This window comes from Nelumbo nucifera, chromosome 6 (assembly GCF_055504915.1).
Source record: "Nelumbo nucifera cultivar China Antique chromosome 6, China Antique-T2T, whole genome shotgun sequence".
Classification (NCBI taxonomy): Eukaryota; Viridiplantae; Streptophyta; class Magnoliopsida; order Proteales; family Nelumbonaceae; genus Nelumbo; species Nelumbo nucifera.
Genome location: NC_142654.1, coordinates 58100487 through 58116009, shown reverse-complemented (window position 1 = coordinate 58116009; position 15523 = coordinate 58100487).

Below are 15523 nucleotides of genomic sequence, written 5' to 3'. Positions count from 1 at the left end.
TGGACTGATCTCCCTCTGCATCAAGTGGCCTGCCGTGCGGTTACCCACGCTATGGTGGTAAGCGTTCTCCTTTTTTAGCTCTTTGGCTTTTGTTTTGTTGGTTCTTTTGATCATTCAGTCTCTTTTGGCAGGTAAATTCTTCCATTCACGCCTTGGCGGCTCAGGTGGAGAGGAGCTCGAGGCAGGCGCAAGCTGCCGAAGAGGCTCGTCGTGCGGCTGAGGAAACCGCTCGTGCTGCTGAAGAGACTGCTCGTGCTGCTGAAGAGACTACTCGTGCTGCCGAAGAGACTGCTCGTTTTTCCCAGATCAGGTAGGCGAGGTCTCAGAGAGATGCCGAGGCCATGGGAGTGGTGGTGAAGCATATGGCGGACTTGAGGCTGGATCTGTAGCATCAGGTCTAGTATCTTCAGGAGGACATCAGGGAGAGGATGCAGATCTTTTCCCAAGGTATCAAAGATGCCAAGAAAAAGGTCGTCGAAGAGTACATCGCTTCGTCAGGTTTTGATGATCTGATGGTGGATTCATATAGGTGGGGTTTTAAACTAAGTCGGTGGATGATCCGGAATATGTACCCCGAGCTCGATGTTAGCGTCATATCCACTTCGCACATAACTCAGGAGATGGCTAATGCTGCTAACGCCGAGCCAGACTCCGAGGGCGAGGCGGGGCCTTCAGGTTTTGTCGAAGTGCCTTCTGACGATGATGAAATAGCTCTTGGCTTGTAAGCACTTTTTTTTTGGTACTGCTCTACCTTTTGGAATGGAAGGATTTGTTTAAGTGCTGAGCATATTTGCCGAACTGAGCATATTTGTCGAACTTCATGTATTTGCTGAACTGACCATTCGTTCGATCTGTTTTCTGCCTGAGTTAACCGCACTCGCGCGGACTGTTTTCTTTGCTTGCTTGTGCTGAGATTCCTTCGTTAGCTCGGCATCCTAGCCCGTAGGCTTTGGTGGTGATTTTACCCATTTCGCTTGGCGGTCTATAGATAGTAACGCCTTAGGTTGACAATGTTCCATGTTCGGGGTACTTGTTTTCCTTCTAGGGTTTCGAGCTCGTATGCCCCCCCAAGTGCTTTCTTTACTCTGTAGGGTCCTTCCCAATTTGGTCCAAGTTTCCCTACGCCGGGTTCGGGCACCATGACCTTATAGAGAATCAGGTCGCCGACGCGGAAGTTCCTCTTCTTTACTCTGGCGTTATAATACCGAGCTACCTTTTGCTAGTAGGCCGCAGTTCGGATGTGCGTGAGGTCTCTCACCTCGTCCAGTAGGTCGAGGTTGGTGCGTAACTCGCTTTCGTTTGTCTGTTCGTCGTATGCTTCTAGTCGCAACGTAGGTACTTCAATTTCCGCCGGGATTACCGCCTCGGTGTCGTAGGTGAGGTTAAAGGGGGTCTCTCCTGTGGCGGTTTTTTCTGTGGTTCGGTGAGCCCATAGAACACTTGGTAGCTCGTCTGCCCACAACCCTTTAGCTCGGTCTAGTCGTGCTTTCAGTCCGCGGAGGATGGCTCTATTCATTACTTCTGTTTGGCCATTTGCCTGCGGGTGTGCGACCAACGTGAAGTTATGACTAATTCCCATACTTTGGCACCATTCTTGAAACTTGATATCCTCGAACTGTTTGCCGTTGTCGGAGATCAGTACCCGAGGTAGCCCGAAGTGACATACTATGTTCTTCCAAAAGAAGTTCTGTATGTTTCGGGTTGTAACTATTGCCAGAGGTTCAGCTTCTATCCACTTTGTGAAGTAATCTACTGCCACCACTAGGAATTTTCTCCCGCCTGTCGCTGGTGAGAATGGTCCCAGAAGGTCGATGCCCCATTGGGCGAAGGGCCATGGACTGGTGAGGTATTTGAGGTCGGCAGCGGGCTGAGTACCCTATGAGTCGCATTTTCTGACGAGCTCGATGGCCTCTGCCTTCATCGTTGGCCAGTAGTATCCTTGTCGAAGTGCTTTTTGGGCGAGGGCTCTGCCCCCCAGGTGTCCGCCGCACAAGCCTTCATGGGTGTCGCGGAGTACCAGCTCGGCTTTGGCTAGGCGCAAGCATCGCAGGTAAGGGAGCGTGTAGGATCGTCGGTACAACCGTTCGTCTATCATGACGTATTTGGCTGCCTGGTGCTGCACCCTCTTGGCTGGGTTGCGGTCCGCGGGGAGGGTTCCGTCTAGCAGGAAGCCCGCGAGTGGACCGATCCAGCTCGGCTTTGCTTCAGTGACGGGAGCAACCTCTTCTGCCCCACCGAGAATGCTAGGCCGAGGTAAGTCCTCTGCGTACACGGTTCTCATGGCGTTGTGGCTCATGTTGGCTAGTTGGGACAGGGCGTCGACCTCAATGTTCTTTGACCTCGGGATTTGCTTGATGAAGTGTGACTGGAAGTTGAGCAGAGCCTCCTTTACCTTTGCCAAGTATGCAATCATTGTGAGCTCGCGTGCTTCGTATTCGCCTGTAACTTGGTTGACCACGAGTTGGGAATCACTACAGATAACTACGTGCTTTGCTCCAACCTTGTGTGCTAGGTTCAGCTTAGCTATCAGTGCCTCGTACTCACCCTCGTTGTTGGATGCCGCGAACTCAAAGCGTAGTGCGTATTCCAACTTTGTTCCGTTCAGGCCGCGTAGCACTATTCCAGCCTCGTTGTCGGACTCGATTGGCTTGGGAGTTTTGAGCTCACCCGAGCTGGGGATCTCGGGCTCGACCGGCTCAGGGGCTTCGAGGCTAAACGGGCATTCTGCGATAAAATCTACCAAGGCTTGGGCCTTAATGGCAGTTCTTGGCTTGTACTGGAGATCGTACTCGCTGAGTTCGATGGCCCATTTCGTCAGTCGACCAGAAACTTCGGGTTTGAGTAAAACTTGTCTCAGAGGTTTGTCGGTCAGGACGATGACGGTGTGAGCCTGGAAGTACGGGCGGAGTTTACGAGCTGCTATCACCAGTGCATATGCTAGCTTTTCTATCTGTGGGTACCTTGTCTCTGCTCCTTGCAAAATTTTACTAACATAATATATGGGTCGCTGGACCCGGTCTGTTTCCTTTATTAGTACTGAACTGACCACCTCGTCGCTTGCCGAGAGGTACAGTTCTAAGACCTCGCCCTCCTCAGGCCGAGCTAAGGTTGGCACACTGGCAAGGTAACCTTTTAGCTGGCAGTCTTGGGTCCACTCGAACCCTTTGCCTTTGATTGCTTTGAAGAAAGGTAGGCAGCAGTCTGCTGACTTGGACATGAAGCGGCTTAGAGCAACTATGCGGCCATTTAGCCTCTGAACTTCTTTTACTTTTCAAGGTGGTCTCATATCTAGGATGGCTTTTATCTTGTCTGGGTTGGCCTCAATACCGCGCCAATTGACAATGTAGCCTAAGAATTTGCCCGAGGTGACGCCAAAGACACATTTGTTGGGGTTCAATTTCATGCTAAACTGACGCAGGATTTGGAAGACAGAATCTAAGTCTTGTATTAATTCTTGTGAAAACTGTGTCTTGACGACCATGTCGTCTACATAGCACTCTATCTTCGTGCCAATCAGGGGTCGAAACAACCTATTTACAAGTCTTTGGAAGGTTGCCCCGGCATTTTTTAATCCGAAGGGCATGACCTTGTAACAGTACAGACCGAACTCGGTTATGAAGCTGGTTTTTTCCTCATCGAACCGGTCCATCCGGATTTGGTTGTAGCCTGAGTAAGCGTCCAGGAATCTTAGCAACTCATGTCCCGAGGTCGCGTCCACTAGGCGGTCAATTCTAGGAAGGGGGAAGCAATCTTTCGGGCAAGCTCGGTTCAGGTCGGTGTAGTCGACGCACATGTGCCACTTTCCGTTCGCCTTTTTTACCAGCACAGGGTTGGCCACCCAGCCCGGGTAATGGACCTCCCTTATGAAGTCTGCTGCGAGGAGCTTCTCGACCTCCTCGTCGACCGCCCTCCAACGTTCTGGGGCTAAGTTGCGTTTCTTCTGTCTAACGGGTCTGACTATAGGGTCAGTGTTAAGTTTGTGAGTTATAAGGCCAGGGTCAATACCGAGCATATCGGCCGCAGACCATGCAAAAATATCTAAATTTTGAAGTAAAAAACTCACCAGTTCGGTCCGTAAGGGTTCTTCGACGGAAGCACCGATCTGGAGTGTGCGAGCTGGGTCCGTAGGCGAAGTCGGGATTGCGACTGTTTCCTCTATGGACGAAGCTCGTTCCTCGCCTTGCTCCGCAGGCCACTCCAGATCGAGGTCGCCGGCTGCCTTGGTTTTTCCCTTCAGGGCGGCACCATAACACTTGCGGGACTCGAGCTGGTCGCCCCGCGCTACCCCCACACCGAAGTCCGTAGGGAACTTCATGGCCAAATAGTAGGTGGAGACCACCGCCCGTAGGATGTGCGTGATCGGCCGCCCTATTATGGCATTGTATGGGGAGGGGGTCGCGACCACCAGGAAGTCATGGTTGAGTCTAACCGCACAAGGCCATGTGCCGACTTCCACAGGTACTGTTATTTTTCCGAGGGGCCTAACTTCCCCTCCGCTGAAACCCACTAGGGGAGTGTTCACGGGCTTCAGTTCGCTCCTCCGTAGCTGTAGCTGGTCAAACGCTGATTTGAAGAGGATGTCCGCCGATCTACCCGAATCTACGAGTACGCGTCTGACCTCGAAGTCGCTGATCCTTAGTTTAATAACAATCGCGTCATCGTGGGGGTAGTGGACTCCTCGCACGTCGTCCTCTGTGAAGAAGATTGGTTCTTCGGTCTTTGGTCTCTTGGGAGGGTTCCGCTCGTCGAGGGCCGCTTCGCGAACTGAAGTCCGGGCTGCTGCCGAGGTACACCCTGCTACCACCGAACCTCCCACAATTACATGGATGGTTCCCCGAGCTGGCCTCTCCACCAGAGGTTGTCGCTGCAATGGTTCGGCAGGCCTGCTGCTAGATTCGGGGGCATCCTTTTCGTGCTCCCCTGGCCGATCTGCCTTATTGTTATTATTGTTGTGTTGTACAAGTTTTCTCAAGTATCCGCGACGGATGAGCCCATCTATCTCGTCCTGGAGATTATTGCACTGCTCGGTACTATGACCATGGTCCCTATGGAAACTACATTACAAATTCTTATTTCTTTCGTTCGGATTTCCCTTTAGGCGAGGTGGCCACTTCATGTATGGGGCGTCCTTGATCATCATTAAGATCTCGGTCCGCCTTGTGTTCAGTGGCGTGTAATCCGTCCGAATTGCTAGGGGAGCTCGGAACGACTGGTTCGGCTTCGGCTCTCGGGCCGGGTTTTTTCGGTTGACTGGGTTGGAGGGCTCGCCTTCCCTCTTTCTCTTCTCGTTTCCGCCCTCGGTCCGTTGGTTGATTTCTTCCTCTGTCCTCATGAACTTGTCCGCGAGCTTAAGGAATTCGGCCACGGTTGCGGGCTGGTTAGCTACCATGTGCCACTTGAATTCTTTGTATGTTACCCCTCTTTTTGCCACCGCGAGCTGCACCGCAGGGTCTAACCGCAGTATCTGCAAGCATGCTTCATTGAATCGCTTGATGTAGCCCCATATGGATTCTCCTTCCCTTTGGACTACTCCGAAAATGCTTTCCTCTGCTCTGGGGCACCGTTTGCTGGTGACAAAATGTGCAGTGAAGACCTGCACGAACTGAGCCCAGCATTTTATCGACCCGGGGGCCAGGTTCCTGTACCAAGTGCGGGCTACCCCCCTGAGGGTGGTGGTGAAGGCCACGCACATGCATGATTCGCTGGCTCTGGCGAGGTGCATTTGGGACTGGAAGGCGTCAACGTGGTCGTTGGGGTCGAAGGACCCGTCATACTTGTCTAGAGGTGGGAGCTTGAAATCTCTGGGCAAGGGGACCGCCAAGAGTTCTGATGCGAGAGGGGAAGGAACTGAGAGAATCGGGGCAACTCCTATCTTGTCCGAGCTTGTCTCTTCTTTGCCTCTGAGCTCTGACAGGACACGGGTGGCGGTTCGGCGACTTCGTCGGCGCCTTCGCTGTTGAGTGGGCCTTGTACTGGCGCTGCTGGCCTCCGTGTTGTCGAGCTCGATGGGCCCGGAATGCTGGTAGTCTGCTGCTACCAGTGCGCCAAATCGGTTTTCCGTGAGGGGGAACTCGGGCTTGGAGCGCCGAGGTGCCGACCTCGCGGGCGAGGTTCCCGACCCGCCTACGAGCTGCGAGGCGGGGATGACTTTTTTCTCTTTTTGGCCTGGGGATGAGGCCTGGTTGTTAGGGGGGTTCTGGGGCCTGGAGGCCTTTCCTTGGTGGGGGCGCCCATCCTGCGAGGAGGTCTTGACCGGCCTCGGAGCAGGGTGACGAGGTGGAAGTAGTGATTGGTTCAGTGGCAGTTGGGGGAACTGTTGTTGATAGTGATACTGGGAGATGTTGTGCAGCACTTGGTGCTGGTGAAGCTGGTGTTGCCGGAACTGTTGCATTTGGGCTTGCATTGCCCGCATGCACTGCATCAGGTCGTCCAACCGGTTTTGGCTAGCTGCCAGGGGGACGGCAGTCGGTTCAGTAAAGGTTGTCTCAATAGGGGGAGGAAAGGGGATGCTTGTGGCAGGAAGGTTTACAGGCGCCACTACTTGTGGCGCATTCAAACTGGGGATTCCATCCACCGAAAGGGGGATGGTGAACTGTCCAACGCACACCACGGGAACTTGAAGCTGTTCCCCGGTGATGTTTGTCTCTATGTCGCGTCCGGCGTTGCTGGAAGAGGCCATGAGTGTCGGGTTTTTTGAAGAAGAAAAAGGGGGTATGAGAGTTTGGAGGGAGGCTTTTTGAAGCGATTCCCACAGACGGTGCCAATTGATGATGCGCAATCCGGCCGGTCTTAGCTGTCAAAGACCTTGCCTCTGAATCGAGTAGCGGGGGACCTAAAACGGGAGAGATGAAGAAGCTCCGGGGAGAACCCGGTGTAGAGGCTCTGAAGCTTAAGTTAGAATCCTTCAAAGGCAAGATAAACCAGATAGCGCAAAGTTTGCATACCTCCTCTTTGGAGGTGGAGCGCCTTTTATAACCACCTCGCGCACTCACTCCTAGACTCCTGTTAGGTCAGGAATGAGTATTTCCGTGCTTCTACCAGTCCGGGCGTCATCGCCTCTGCTGGGGCAGAACCGTCACTGCTCCTTTTGTCAGAGCCGTCTCTGTAACTAGAGGCAGTGGTGATAGGTGATGGTGGCAGGTGGCCGTTGGAAATGCGGCCGTCAAGCGTCAGATCCCAAGTCAGTCAGGTGCGCCGCCCCTGGATACGGACTCCTTCGGTGTCAGGTACGGCGTGGTTCGTCCAGTTCGATGCTTTGGAAGCGAAGTGCCTGGAGTGGTGCGTAAGGCAAAGTCTCGAGTTCGGATAAGGGGAGGCCCCGAACTGTCATAAGACGGGCCAGTTCGGGTCTCTGCTTTGTGTGACGGGGTCAAAAGGGAGAGTTCGGGCTCCTCGTAGAGAGTCCGATCACTAAGTAGGGAGCTCGGGCACCTTACGGAGAGTTCGACCACTAAGTAGGGAGTTCGGGCACTAAGCAGGGAGCTCGGGCCTCTTGCTAGGGAGTTCGAACTCCAAGTAGGGAGTTCGGGCACTAAGTAGGGAGCTCGGGCCTCTTGCTAGGGAGTTCGAGCTCTAAGTAGGGAGCTCGGGCCTCTTGCTAGGGAGTTCAAGCTCTAAGTAGGGAGTTCGGGCCTGCTGGTCCCTTTCCTTTGGTGTTTGTACCCTCGGTATGCTGTCTTGAGTGCCGAGCTACCTGCCTTTTCTGCCACGTGCCGTGATTTGCGAGGTCAGGCCAAATCTTCCGTCATCAAGTTACAAGTTACATAGCCCATTGTAGACGTCTTGTTTGTGTAGCATACATCCCAACTTCCCAAGTAGGAATGCAGAAAATATCCCATTTCTGTTTTAATTCGAATCCAGTTCCATCCAATTAGCTAGACACAGCCACTGTACTTCAGTTCCATCCAAACTTTGATTACATCAAAGGGCCCCCGTGAACTTTTGGGTTTGGATTCCAGCACTTTAACAATGCTGAAACCCCAGACTATCCTTATTTTATGAGACCAAGTTGTCCCTTCAACTTAGTTTTTCTACAATCTTAATTCTCATGTGTTTCTCTGGACTTCCATAGAAAAGTTCATCTTGATAATGCCTTAAGGGTTGGTTCATCAATGCTTTGAAAATAATTTGTGCTTTAAAATGGTCATTTTCATCATTTTGATCTTTTTTTTTTTGCTGTCAGCCCCAGAATCTTGAATGAGCAATTCAGTAAATTTATTTATTTATTTTTTGTTCTTTCAACCATGCCCTTAACTAGTGGAGTGTGTACCCATCTTGCAAATTCATCACAATAAATGAATAAATCTCAATATAAAATAAGTTTTTGCACCCTTGACCTAATTCAGTTGTTCACCTGGCATTACTCCCTTTGAGGAGATATGGTTTTGCAATCTACAAGGCTCTGCAGTGAATGTCGATATACGTACCTTGCCACCACTAACCCACTAACTAGGTCTAGTACAAGGTTCAAAACGTTGCAATATATCATACTTATCATACTGTATCTTAGGATATGTATTGGATTTTGAATCTTGCCAAATGCTATGCATTGAGAATTAAGGGCATTTTTCATGTCTAAATAAAATATTAGATGTTGTTCGGTGGAAATTGATTCAAACTAAAAACCCATATTTCTTTTAAATTGGCCTAAAAATGAAATTGTTCTTCTGTCTAGGCAGTGGGAAAGCAATTCGATCATTCAAGTCAAATTGGTCAACCCAGGATGTTATAATTAAATAACAAAATTTTTTAAATGGAAAGAAATACAAAATTATAAAAAAAAAATGTAAAAAAAAATTGGGCACATCTTCAATCTGTTATCATCATCATCATCATCATCATTATCCATGTCTTATCCTAACTATACATATGGAGTCGGTTACATAATCCTGTTTCGCCCATCCATTCTATTTAATGTCATGTCCATTATTAAATTATTAGTATTTATACTTACTACTTCTACCCATGTGTTTTTCAGTCTACCCTAGCCCTTATAGCCCCTTCAACATCATCATGCCTTAGCCTAACTATATATATGGGGTTGGCTACATAAATCTTGTTTCATCTACATATTCTATTTAATGTCATGTCTATTATTAAATTATTAGTGCTTATATCATTTCTTACTACTTTTACCTGTATGTTTTTTCGTCTAACCCTAACCCTTATAGCCCCTTCAACATCTTTTATATTAATCATATAAAAGAAAATTAAGTGTGATAAAAAGAATTTTTTTTTATTGATGGTACGTATGAAATACAAAATTTATTGACCAAAAAATGAAATTGTTTTTCTATTTGACATTTTTTTATGAGCCATAGAACCTTGATTGAGCAATTTTTTATATTTTTTGTGCTTTAAACCATGCCCTTAGCTAGTTGAGTGTATACCCATCTTGCAAATTTATCCCAATAAATGAATAAATCTGAATATATCATAAGTTTTTTTCATCCTTGACCTAATTCAATTAGTCGCTTGGAATCCCTCCCTTTGAGGAAGTGTAAGGGGAGTCTCTTTGTGTACTAAATGTAAGTAGGCCCACACATGTACCCTGCCACTACTAACCCACTAACCCACTAATTGGGTCTAATGCAATGTTCAAAATATCACAACATATCATACCACATCTTGGAGACATGCATTGGTTTTTGAACCTTGCAATAAAGTATTGCAGCTTTTAAATGCTTCATATTGAATTTTTCAATATTGAGCATATTAATGCTTTTAACCATGGTTATATATATATATATATAACCAACCCAAAAACAAAATTACTCTTCCATCTAGGTGGTAGGCAAGCAATTCAACCATTCAGGTCTAATTAATCAACCCATGATGTTATAGTTAAATAATATTTTTAAATGAAAAGAAATACAAAATTATGAGCATAAAAATTTTGTAGAAAAATTGGACAAGTCTTTAATCTTTTATATTAATCATCATCATTCATGCCTTATCCTAAAAACATGATGTCAGCTAGATGAATCTTGTTTTACTAATTCATTCTATTTAATGTCATATCCATTGTTAAATTATTAATTTCTTATTACTTCAGCCCATGTGCTTTTTGACCTACACTTATCCCTTTTATCCCCTTCAACATCTTTTATATTAATCATATAAAAGAAAAACAAGTATGATAACTAATAATTTTTTTATTGATAATGGAAATGAAATAAAAAATTTACTGACCAAAAAATGAAATTGTTTTCCTATTTCTTATTTAAGGCATTTTTTAATAAAATTAAAAAATGAACCAAAAAAAGAAAAGTACATACATTTTTTAGAAAACATTTGGGCACATTTCTAAAATAAGTGTGAGATATAAGAATTATTTTTATATACAAAATATAAAAATTGTAGAAAAAACTGAATGCATCCATATCTATATTTATATCTATACCATATATAAAAGTGTGAATGCAATGTGAAACTTTTTTTAGACTAAAATTACCCTCTATTTCTTTGTTTGAGAAAGGGTATAAAAGTTATTTTATTATAGCTTTAGTGCCAGTTTTAATGATTACTAAAATGCCTATATTTTTTGTATTTAATCCCCTCCCAATAAGTCTTATACTTAAGGTATTAAATCCCATTTTCTCTTATTAAATCCTACATTTTTAAGTTATTTTTACTAATAAATTAATGCTATTAATTAGATCTATGTCAATATTTTTAACAATATAAACCCATATTTTAAAACTAACTAAAAATAAAACCATTTTCTATCTAAGTGGTGGCTAAGCAATTCAACAATCTAAATCAAATTGATCAACCTACGAATTCATAGTTAGGGAATAAATTTTTTAAAATAGAAATAGATATAAAATAATAGACACATTTATGACATTTTATTAATCAAATTAAAAAAAAATAAGTATAATAAACAATAATTATTTTTATTAATAATGAAAATGAAATACATAATTTAGAACTAACAAAAAATAAAATATAAAAATTAATAATAAATAGTTTAACTTTTAGGTTAAATGTGTTAACCTTTAATGTCATAAATAAATAATAAAATAAAAAATATATAAATTTTGCAAAAAAACATTTAGGCACATGTATAATCTCATATATTTATCATATTAAATAAAAAGTAAGTATGATATATTAGATTTATTTTTACACGCAGAAAAACAAAAAAAATTGTAGAAAAAATTGAACACACCTATAATTCTATATTTACACTACTATTAAAAATATGAATACAATTGTAGAACCTTTTTTTACTAAAATACTCATTTTTTTAATTTAGTCCCTATTTAATTGTATGATTTAAATTGTAAATTGAACTTCTACTTTTCACCTCATCCAATTCCCTTTATTTAATTCTTACAAATTTTTTGATAAATGAACAAAAGAAAAAAGATCCACCAAAAAGAGAAAACACTACAAAAATAAAAGTTTAGCCAAACAGGTAAACCTGTCAATAATACTTGAAACTTCACAACTCGATCAAATTATCACATATTTGGATGAGGTGTTTATATAATCAGATTTGGATTTTGCAATGTACATCTAATTAATAATATAAAAATAAAAATAAAAAATACATAAAACTTATAGAAAATTTTGAATATATTATTACTATCATTATCATCATCTAGAATTGTCATGTGCAAAGCACGTGCATAGTTAATAGTTACTATTAAAAGTATGAATGATCTTGTGGATAATTTTTAACTAAAATGGCATTTGGAAAGTCTTCCTACGAAGTCTTTTGGGCTTTTCAAAGCTTGAACGAAATACCAACTACCAAGAAAGCTTGCAAAAGCCCAAAATGGCCAAAAACCAAAAAGCTTCAAATGAAGTTCTTTGTCTCTCTACAACTAAAATATTATTCTAACCCGCTATTGTTGATGTTTTTTGGGGAACTGTGTTGGTAGTATTGTCGGTATTTGCCTGTCCTCTATTTAGTGTTAGTTTGGTTGGTTGTAAATAAGTCACATCAAATTCAATTCAAATCTGAATTAGATTCGGTAAGAGCCAAATTTGGGTATCTCCCTTGATCCTAACAAATCAGATCAAATCGGAAAAGTCAATCCATTTAGTTAATTGATCGAACTCGAATATACCCCAATCTGATATGCTACAACCAGATCCGATCCATTAGTTATGACATATTATATATTATATATGTATATTCTATATATACTATATATTTTATTTATATATATAATATATTATATTATATAATATTAATAAAATAAACAATTATTTTTAATTTTATTATATTATTTTATTTAATCATTGTATATATAAACAATTATATACATCAAAATTCATATAAAATAAAATTTTAAGATTTTTTTTTCAAATTTTTAAATAAATAACTTTGGCCCAGCCCACGGCACGAACTAGCCTAAGGCTCAGCCCACGGACCAGCTTGGGCCGTGGGCCATGTTGTGCTGGCCCAACATGGCCTGTTTTACAGCTTTAGGTAATCTTCACTAAACGAATCTTGAGCCCATGAACAAAAAGAAAACAAATCTAAGTCCTTCATCCCTCTTCACCAAACGACTCTTTTTGTAAACAAATTGATTGCCACAATTAAAATTCTATTGTGATGTCCCTAATCCACCCAACTTTGAACACGTTTGGAAGAACTTTTGCGTTGACCTTGTTGATGAGTTGGGATTTGGTTTTCACATAACCATGTTATATCGTCCTCACAGCCTATTGCAGTTGCGCATTTGGAATATCTCTCTATGAATAAAAATATAATGCACAGCTGCACTAGGCTGTGAGGATGGCATGAACATAGTTCTGTGAGGACCAAATCCAATCTCTTTTTCAATTGAGATACTGAATGGATTCATAGAAACTACCAAAATTAGTTTCAAAGTCAATTTTTTTAGCTCAACGACATAATTTTTTTTTGAAGCCCTAAGGAAAATCCATTCAACGTACTTGGTAAATAAATCTATTACAAGAGACTGAAAGAGAAACGCAGGAGGCAAAATCCAAGTACAAGAGAAGAGTGATTCAAGGATAGACCATGTCTAGCTATACAATGAGCAGCATTGTTAGCACGTCGAGTGACTATCACCTTGTGAAGTCGCCATAGTGGGTCGCTATCTACTCCGGACAGAAGGTTGACAATAGTTAGAGCAACGCCTTCAAGAATGCAAAGGGAGCAGTCCAAAGTTTGAGCAAACTGCAGACCCTCAAGGAAAAGGAGAAGCTTCTATAAATTTGAATCCAATTAGAAAATTCAATATCCAATTAATGGATATTGGAAACCAATATTCGAATTCTAATTCAATTAAATATTTGAATATTCGTTCCAATTCAAATTCGATTGATTAATTATTTTAGGTAATTAATAAATATATATAAAATATATAAATATATAATTTATATTATATATATAAATTATATAAAAAACTGAAATATTTTATATATAGAATATAAGAATTAAAAAACTGATCGAATTAATAAATTCGAATATTTATTAAATCGAATCAAATCATGTCCAAATTCAATTCAATTATATCAAATCTCGAATTCAAAATTGAATTTTCAAATACCTTTGACATGCTAAGGTAGATAAAATTTGAATGCTGGCTGGTTTTAAGACTATTCAGTTACTTTTGCTCCCTAGCTTTGTAATCGGGTTGCCCCTAGACTAACTAAACATGCTTTGTCTTGTTATTCAACGCACACTTGATCTGTAACACCTACTTTTTTATTCCTTCTTTGAAATCTGATGTAACTGAATAATTGTTGAATGGATCAACTTTCGGGCATTTTCAAAACAAAAAATTAATTTGCACTCACTTTTGATGTTTTACACTAAAAAGATCAAAAATCCGTGTTTGGAAGATGTCGTAAAGAGTTTTTTATGTTTTTCTTGCCGCCCACTCCCCCAGCCCCGGCCCAATTAACACAAATTAATAAATGGGAGGTCTGGATTATTGCTGAAGTTAGGTAAGAATAAAGATTATCAGGATTCACCTTGTGTGGTGGGAGATAGCCCACATGTATCAGACCGACTTTAGAATTTTAGATGATGATTTTGGTTTATGAATTATTTCTGTTCGAACACTTCTCCACTATCCATCCAAATAATTGTCTTATCACCGGCCATTTGGCCTTATCATAGCCTTTAGATTTCAAAATGACTTAGCCACTCGCTAACGCATTCTCTCTTGTCAAACTTCAAAAGCCTACATCAGATCCACGTCTTAAAAAAAAAAGACTAAAATATTTAAAGTTAAACTGATGAATTTGGATTTATTCGTAATAGGGTGCTCCTCACACCAATCTCACAACATTTATACGGGAGTATTTTCCATATTGGTATATTAATTGTCATTGGGGAGATATTCCTAATGTATGGCTGTGACTTACTGTGAGGCTAGTGTGAGGTGCCCTCAATGAGAAGTAGTTTAAATCTAGATTCTGCAAAATTGACGGTATCCTTATGGACAAAAAGATTAAAATGTCTATATTATCCCTAGTTATTCTTTAAAATTTTAAAATATATTTTAAACAATCAAAGAAAAATAAATAAATAAAAACAAAAATGTCATATTCTTCGTTATTTAAGATGCATTTGGAAATGATGCAAATGGAGTGTAAATCCTGGTTCAGGGTAAATTTGCACTCTGGTTCACTTTTGCTTGTGTTTGGCAACATTACATTTATGCATTGACAAATTAATGACAAGCCAATGCATATTTACATTGATAATAAGATGTAAAAGTACATCAATAAAAAAAAAGTAAATTTGCATTCAAGTGAACTTTTGATAAAAAAAAAAAAAAAAACATATGCTTTATTGGAATTCATGTTTGCATCCATTACAGCAAAAAGTCTGTTTTGGTAAGAAGGTACATTGTCAGTGCAAAACTAACCCAATTTTATAATTTATATATATGAACCATTTTACACTCTACATATTTACATCATTCCCAAACGCAGCCTTAGGGAAGAGGTATCACTTTGCCCTCATGCAGCATGAGGGCAGGGAGTTCATTCTACTTCATCAATAGGAAACTAAATATGTAGAGTGCAAATACATATAAAATAATACAAAATATGAAATTTTGCACTCTACATATTTGTATTTGTACTCCTTCCAAGCTTTAATCACAAAGCTTGTTACAGGTCCTTATGGCTCATGTGAATGGAATGTGATGGGCCTATTGTACGTGGATGGTGTTTTTAAGGCTGTGTTTGGTTTGAAGGAAAAAGTAGAGAAATTTTTACAAACCTTGTATAGTTAGCTTCCCTTATCTTTTCCTTCAAACCAAACATAGCCTAAAGCTTCGTTTGGGAAGAGTGCAAATACAAATATGTATCAGCATAAATACAAGGTTTAGAAATATGACATATAAGACTTTGCACTGTAAATATTTATATTTGTATTCTTTCCAAAGGAAGTCCAAGATAAAATAATATGTATAGTACAAATACAAATACATACAAGGTTCTACACTCTACATATTTATACTCAATTCGGAAAGAGCACAAATATAAATATGTAAAATGCAAAACCTGAGTTGAGTCTGAT